Source organism: Lonchura striata, chromosome 4A (assembly GCF_050655825.1).
Source record: "Lonchura striata isolate lonStrDom1 chromosome 4A, ASM5065582v1, whole genome shotgun sequence".
Classification (NCBI taxonomy): Eukaryota; Metazoa; Chordata; class Aves; order Passeriformes; family Estrildidae; genus Lonchura; species Lonchura striata.
This window is the reverse complement of record NC_140742.1, coordinates 16,030,006-16,038,548: the sequence shown is the minus strand read 5'-3', so window position 1 is coordinate 16,038,548 and position 8,543 is coordinate 16,030,006.

The following is an 8,543-nucleotide window of genomic DNA, read 5'->3' as shown; positions in this document are numbered from 1 at the left end:
TCCTTCGCTCCCTTCCCCTGAAGCCACCTCAGAGGCTGCAGTGCTTTCTCCTTTCCTCCTGGTCCTGCTCCCTGTCTCTGCTCCCTCTAGTGTTCCCAGGCAGCTGCTGGCTCTCCTGATCTGCTGTTGAATTTTGGATTCCTTTTCCATGCGTTTCACACGGGCTGGGAATGCCACCAGCTTTCCTGTCCCCCCTCGGGAGAGGAACCAGGGCAGAGTCTGCAACCTCCACCTCCCCTCCTTGTGCTAGCACCTGAGGCCAGCTCCAAATCCAACTGACTTCCAGTTTTGATGATTTCCAAGTCATTCACCCATTCTCAGTTCAGTTTGAGGATTTCTTTTCCAACTACTAAAGTTCCTTTCTAATTCAGGGAGCTGGAAGTTTAATGGGATGTGACACCTGGGATTAGAGGCACCAGATTTTGGTGCCATTCCAACAGCATCCATCACTCCTGAACATCATGCTTGAGTTCACTTTAGACTCAATCTAAGTTTAATTCAGTCTACAAAAGCTTTTGGAGCCATGAGATGTTGCCTGAAAACCAGAAAATGCAAAAGGGGACTGGAGATCCACGTTGGAATCACGGCATCAGTGCTGCAGAGGGAGGTTGGAATTAAAAACACCTCACAAAGAGGTTGTTTGCAGAGTTCTGACTGAAATGTACCTGTTTAATGAATTGTGTGTTATTTAATATAAATATTCCATTTGCAAGAGAATATCTGGAAAGGGCTTTGGATTCATCAAATCCAATGCCCAACCAGCACCACCAGCACAGTGTCTTAGGTCAGAGATTGGCAGGGGTGTGTGTTCAATTCCCATCTGTCAGAGCTGGGGCAGTTCTCTGCTGTTCTTTGGGCAGTTTTCTTCATCTCTCCACAGCCAATCCTCCCTCCAGGAGATCTCTGCTCTTCATGGGCCATTAATTATTAATTATCTCCTGTTCATGGCCAGTGAGTGTCCCTGCATGGCTGAGAAAATTCCATCATCCATGGGGAGATGCTCTGCCCAGGGGAGGAGCCAAACATTCCTACCTGGATACAATCTGAGATTTGGAATGCCACAGGCATTTCCCCCTGCATTCCCAGAGGAGCAGCTTTCTTCCCCCTGCATTCCCAGAGGAGCAGCTTCCTTCCCCCTGCATTCCCAGAGGAGCCCAGGCCCATCTCCCCCAGCCCTGGAGCTCCAAGGAAAACTCCCCCCTTGTGCAGATCCTGCTCCAGCAGAAGCACAGCTGGCACTGCAGGAGGGCTGAGCCCCCCTGGGATGGGGCTGAGCCACCTCCCTGACCCACAGGGGGACAGGGCATGTTTGGATTCTGTCAGGGGTTTGTTCTCTTTTTTTGTACTATTGCATTTGTATTTTTATTTTTCCTAATAAAGAACTGTTATTCCTACTCCCATATCTTTGCCTGAGAGCCCCTTAATTTCAAAATTACAATAATTCAGAGGAGGGGCTTTATATTTTTCATTTCAAGGGAGGCTCCTGCTTTCCTTAGCAGACACCTGGCTTTTCAATCCAAGACCATGGCCTCCAGTGCCACATCCACATTTTCCAAACCCTCCAGGGATGAGGACTCCAGCCCTGCCCTGGGGTTGGGCATCCAGGGACAGCCAGGGACAAGGATTCTTCTGCTTTTGCAGGAAGAGGGAAGTGGCAGAGCTTCCCTGGCACAGGAACGCGTTCCACAGGCTCCGGGAGTGGGTGAGTGGCAGCTGAAGGCTGAGCTCTGCTGAGCAGCACAGCTAATTAGCACCTAATCTAATTAGCACCTCCTCGGCTCACCCCTCCACCCAGCCCTTCCCGAAGGCTGCTTGTTGGGCTTTTTGGCACAGCCCATCCCGGCAGGATGGAAAAGGAGGGGTCCTGTGGGATTTGGGTTTCCAGCACATCCCTCTCAGCCTGGTGTCCCCCAGCACAGGGAAATGGAGCAGGTCATGTTAACCCCAGATAATCCCAGATATTTCCATCCAGGAATGCTGGGGCAGTTGCTCCCAGCTCAGCTCCTTGGTGGCAGAAGCTCCCTCACATGCAGGGAAAAGGTGGAAACCCAACGCTTTCCCCTACATGTGAAAAATGCATTTTATATGGCTCTATGCAGATAGTTACTATATGTATTATGTTATATTGATTAGTTGTGCTTTTGTAGTTAAAATGAAGACTTTAATAGTTAAATATATATATATATATATATATATATACAGACTCTGTATGTTGGGGGGAAGGCTCTTTTCTTTTCTTAGGATGAGATACTTTGAGGAACACCTAAATCTTCCAAAGGAAAGGAATTTGTGGCTTCTTATCAGAAGAAACTAATTTCTTCAGGCCTTGCTCAGACTCAAGACGAAGACTCTAGGGGATTAAAGGAAACAGTTGACATACAACAGACAGAGTTTCTTGTTTTAAATAGAATGTATGCATAAATGAAAGATATATGAATATGCAACAAGTATATTAAGGGTGATTCCTTTGTTCACAAGTCATGCTTTTTGTGACTTAGTGTCACATCCAGACGTCCGTAATTCTTTGCTTTTTATTGTCTTGTAATTGTCCTAACTCTGAACTTTATTACTCTAATAGTATGATTATTTTTATAACAATTTTATTATTATTAAACTTTTAAAATTTTAAAACCCAAGTGATTGGCGTTTTTCACACTGAATCCCAGAATATCCCCCCAGCTGGCAGCCAGGAGCTGGGGACACGGCCCCCTCCCCTTCTGCCTGGGTAGCTCCAAAGTGTTGCTTGGGGATTTTCAGTGCTGGGGTTCCTGCAGGGCCAGGAAAGGGGTTTGTGCCCAGTTATCCATGCAGGAAAAAGCAGAAATTCCATGAACCCCTTGGAGACTGCACTGCAGGAGCATCCCTGGGAATGGGGATCCACAGGGGGATTGGTTTTCAATTAATTCTGTCAGAAACACTCCAGCCCACCTCCCAGGAACCCACCCAAACCTTCCACCAACAAACCTGGAGACGTCCCAAGGGCTCTGTGCCCTGGGCATGTCCCTCACTGCCAGTGCCCCTCTCTGTTTTCCCTTCTGTGGGCCAGAATTGTTTCCAGAATGATGAACTGGAGGGAAATGCTCCCACCTGGCTGTTCCCAAACCATCCTTCTATTTATTCCATGAGGAATCTCAACATTTTGGCTTTCTGCTCCAGTCAGGGCCAGAGGAACGTTCGGGCAGCAAAAAGAAAAATCTGAAGTTGAATCAGATCTTAAGCCTGGATTTAAATTGGATGACATTAAAAGAACCAAAAAAAAAAAAAAAATCCAGCAAAGAATAAAAAAATCCCTAATTCTCCTCCTGATCTCCCTCTGCTGCCTCCCTGTCCTCCCATCCACTCTTCCCATCACCTTCCCTTGCTCTGCTCCAATTTTAGATCCCTCCAGGCAGGGACCTGCCAGTGTTTCTGTCAGGGAAGTGCCAAGCCCATCCTTGATGCTTTACAAATAATCACAGGCAACACATATTTTGTGAAATATTGAAGCTCTTCCTGTTAAAAAAAAAAAGAAATCTCTCTGCCATATCAGACACCATGAAATGTCAGTGTGCCATCCTTCCTAAATTAACATCCTTCCCTCTGTCACTCCTGCTGTGGCACATGGGAGCCCGGGATTCATCTCCTCCTCCCCACAGGGAAGAATTTGGTTTTAAACCTGAGGCACAAACTTGTATACAATTGAATGTCTGAGGTGGGTGAGAATGAGGGAAAATCATCTCCAATCTTCTTTAGCTGCCTTTGTTTGCTGCCCTTTAACTCCTCATTCCCTGAAATCACTCAAAACACCTGGGGGATGAGGGCATCCTGTTAAAGGCTGCAGAGTTCTCCTTGTTCTCCCTCGACTTTTCCAGGACCTGAGCATGTCAGGAGCCTTGCAGCCCATTCCAGTGCTTGACAGGCCTTTTTCTGAAGGAATTATTCCCAAAATCCAGCCTGAGCCTCCCCTGGCACAGCCTGAGGACCAGAGAAATCCACTGATGGGAAGGGTCCCATGGAATTGGGAGCTGGGAGGAATTTCAGTGCCCAGGAAGGTTCTGCCCAAAGATGGGGTGGGGTTGGCAATTTTTGGGGGGAGGGATTGGGCAGCTGCTCCTGGGGGCTGAGGTGCTCCGGCTTTCAGGTCTCTCTCCAAAAGCACTCTGAGTTTATTTCCAGGCTGGAAATTGTGCCAGGAATTTCTGTGGCAAACGTGGAGCTCGAGGACTTGAGGTGACAGCTGGGAAAGAAATCTGCTGCTAAAGCTGCACTGGAGTTATTTCCCTCTTTCTGTCATCTCTGTCACTTAATTAAGAGCCCAACCTTCTCCTGGGCTGGAATTGAATTATTTGCTTTCACCTCCGATCTGCCTGACGTGGAGTGAGCTCCAGTGGAGCTGGCAAACACAAACAAATCCCATCTCCACGGGGTTAAGGGGCACAATTGTGTTTCTCTCAGCCTCTCCTGACCAGAAAGGAAGTTGGGATTTGCTCCCTCTGCCTGATCCCCCCTGCTCCTGCCTGGAATTGTTTTGGGGAGCAGAAGGTTCAGGGCTGTGCCCCCAAAGCAGCTCAGGCTGTGTGAACACAGCAACTTTCTGCAAGTTAAATCTGCTTCTATTTCTGTATTTGAAAAGGAGCTGAAATGCCAGTGGTGATGTAATGTTCATTTACATTTAGAGTCTGTTTCTATTTATTTTTGCTCCTATTAACTGCATCTTGATTCCAACAGTTTGGGGGTTTTTTTGATCCACTGAGGCCCTCTTTGCCATGAACAGCTCATTTTTTACCTAAAGCCTGCCAGATTTCGTGCCCTATTCCATCCAGAAATGAAGAAAAATGTCAGGTAGAAGGGGAAATGGATGTTTCCTCCCCAAGGGAAGGCTCCTCAATTTGATAGGAGCTATTTCTCCAGGAACTGCTGCCTCTGAATGGCTCTGGAAGGAGTTGGAGGGGATCATTCCCCTCGGCTCTGTCCTGGATATGCAGAGCTGGGAGATGCTTTGGGGCTGAGATTTCCTGGGCCATCTTCCATAAACACAAAGAGATGGATTTGAAATACCTGCAGAGCTCTGATGTGCAGCCCGTGGCTCCTGGTGCTGCTCCAGTCAAGGGTTCCTCAGCCCCAGGGCAGGAGGAAAAGGCAGAAAACCCTGGAATCACAGGGTTCTGAATGCTGGGAAAGACCTTTAAGGTCATCACTGTCAGCCACCACCATGGTCACATGAATCCACGTCCTCAGGTGCCATGTGTTTATCCCTTGGATAATATTGTTCATATTGCAGGTTTATTTTCCTCCCTGCTCTCATCTCCTTCAGTTTCTGGGCTCACTTTTGTTGATTCAGCCTTCTGGGGTGCCTTTAATTTATTTTGTTCAAAGGTTTTTCGGAGACCACTGTCTTGCTTAGTGTTTAATTTGTTTTCTGAGGGGATAAATGCTCCAGTGTGGCTTTTTTAAACTGGGCAGAACTGGAGCTGGCACTGGCAGCAAGAATTAAAGCACCAGAGTGCAGCTCTGCCTTCAGAGTGAGCAGGGACTGAAGGATATTGGAGGATTTCATTGTTTCTATGACTATAAAATCCTTGGAAAATATAACCCAGCAGCTCTCAATGCTCTTGCTCAGCAGAACTCCGAAGAAATGCTCTCAAACCCCTTTATTTATGGGGTTGTTGAACAAGGAGGATGCAAAATTAAAGAGAGGCTCAGGATCCATCCTGGAGCTTCTCTGCCCCCAGTAAATCCTGTATTTCACAGCTCACCAGCCTAAAAATGCCCCAATAAACCCAGCCAGGGGAAAGCTCTGACTCATTTTCCCCTCAGGTGGAAGTTTAAGGCTGCCCAAGTAAGCCCAGCTCATCTGAAGCCGAAAAAATGTGCAGAGAAACGTCCTTGTGAAAAATGCATATGTTATGATTGGCTTTTCGCAAATGTTACAATGAATATTAGATGTGTAATGTTAGAAAGTTATGCTGGATTAATTCTCTTACGTATTGTGTTAAGTGTAGTTTTAGGTTCCAACATAATGTTAAAATAGAGACTGTGTATGTGGGGGGAGTTTTCTTTTTTAGGAATGAGACACTTGCTTTGAGGAACCCCTAAATCTTCCACAGGAGAGGAATTTGTGGCTTCTTATCAGAAAAAGCTAATTTCTTCAGGCCTTGCTCAGACTCGAAGATGCCAGGGGATTAAAGGAAACAGTTGACATACAACAGACAGAGTTTCTTATTTTAAATAGAATGTATGCATAACCATGAAGGATGTATGAATATGCAACAAGTGTATTGGTTTAAGGGTGATTCCTTTGTTCACAAGGGATGCTTTTCCTGACTTAGTGTCTGAGAGCATCCGGACGTCAGTAATTCTTTGCTTTTTATTGTCTTGTAATTGTCCTACCTCTAAACTTTATTACTCTAATAGTATGATTATTTTTATAACCATTTTATTATTATTAAACTTTTAAAAATTTAAAACTGGTGTTTTTCACAGCCCTGAAATCAGTTCTGTCCTCAAGGCTGGGCTTAACTCCCCTGCCAGGTGTAGCTGGGCTTGGTTTTTGCAGAAGGACAGAGCTCAGTGCCTTGATTGAGGATCAGGAGATAGGCCAGGCTTAAATCTGTGTGGGCAGGCAGAGCTGGAGCTGCCAGGTGCTGCTGGCAGGGGTGTTCAGTCCCAGCTGCACTCCAGTGATAAATGAGTGGGAAATGCAGATTAACACAGGCAGGAACGGGAGGAGAAGCTGATTTATCTCCCCCTGTTTTAGAAGGGATTTATTTCTCTCTATTTCAGACCTGATTTATTCCCCCCTGAGGTTTCAGTGGATCAGCTGAGCTTGGAACAAGCTGCAGTTAGCAGAGGGGCAGTGAGGGAGCAGGAATATTCCTGGTGTGCTGGGGTGTGTGCTGTGAATGTCCTCTGCACATCCAGGGAACCTCTGCCTCTGCTCTCCACAGGGCTGGGGCTCATTTTTCACCCCATTCATTTATTCCCTCTTTTAAAAATTTAAGAATCTTTCTTTATCCCCACAGTAGGAGGGAGCAGAAGGAATTCAGTCTTGGAAGCATCTCAGAATATCTTTACCACATTCTTCTCTTTTGTCAAATCGTTCCTTTTTCCCAGTTTCTCATTTCATAGGTTTGAAACTGAAGCTATTTAGAGCCTTCCCTTTCCCTTGCTTCTCCCTAAATATATTTTAGGGCTGCCAGTAGGGTTAAGGAAATACACAGACATCCCCTTATGGGGAAAATGGGAAAACACATCCCAGCTTCCTGCTTTTCTCTCTCCTCACAGCCACACACATTTTGATTTTGTCATTGTTGTCTGGTCATTGTGGGGAAACAGAATGAAAACAGGCAAAAGAGAGCAAATCAATATGCTCCAAACCCACTTTTTTAAAATTAGGTTATTTAATATGGCCATGGGAGCTGGCAGTTCTAGGAGAGGAAGGTTTTCATATTATAAATGTTGGAAAAACTGGAAATCTGCTTCCCTTCACACTTCCAGCAGTTCCCTTGGACACTTAAACCTGCAGTTGTATTTATTGCATCCCTCATTTCCTCATTTGTGTCTCATCCAGGGATGATACTCATCAACAATGGGGGCTTGCTTTCCTGGCCAACACACCTAAGGGACTGTAAGTATAAATATAAAAAATAAAAATAAATAATAGGAATAATTGCTGACAGTCTGTGGGTGTTACACAAGGGAATCCCCATGCTGGGATGAACAGGAACTGCTGGATTTGGGATTTCTGGGGGAGATCCAGCAGGGTCATTCAGGTGAGTGAACTCCAGGGCAGACTGTTCCCACCTCACTCCAGAGCCATGGAAATGGCAGGATTGAAGGAATCTCTGCTGGATGCTGGTTCCCACTGAACCTTCAGAGTTCTCCCTGGTGGGTAAAGAATTGACAGAACCACGGAATTCCAGCCTGGGTGGGGTGGGAAGGAGCTTAAATCTCACCCTGTCCCCTCCACCACCGTCCCAGGCTGCTCCAAAGCCCGGAGTTCCAGGAGAATGCAGAACTTTGGGGAATCCATCTGGGAGCAGAGTGAGGGAGCAGATGCAGCTTCCAGAGCCTGAAGGGGCTCCAGGAGAGCTGGAGAGGGGCTGGGGACAGGGGATGGAGGGACAGGACACAGGGAATGGCTCCCACTGCCAGGGGACAGGGATGGATTGGGAATTCTGGCTGGGAGGGCGGGGAGGGGCTGGGATGGAATTCCCAGAGCAGCTGGGGCTGCCCCTGGATCCCTGGCAGTGGCCAGGGCCAGGCTGGACAGGGATTGGAGCAGTCTGACAGTGGAAGGTGTCCCTGGGAGGTTCTGGAAAGGACACGGACTTGAGGCATTTTGTGAACCAGCAAGGAAGGGTTGGACAAGTCTCATGGAGTTCAGAATTAATGGTAAGAGAATTCTATAGGTGGGAATTCTGTGTCCTGTCAAACAGGGATTTCAGGACAGTCACTCCTGCTTTACACTCAGGAGCCAGAATTTGGCCCAAAGAGCCCGGCAGGAGCTGCTGGAGCCCCTTCCCTGAGGGTCAGGCTCTGCTCGGGGGGGCTGGGAGCTGCAC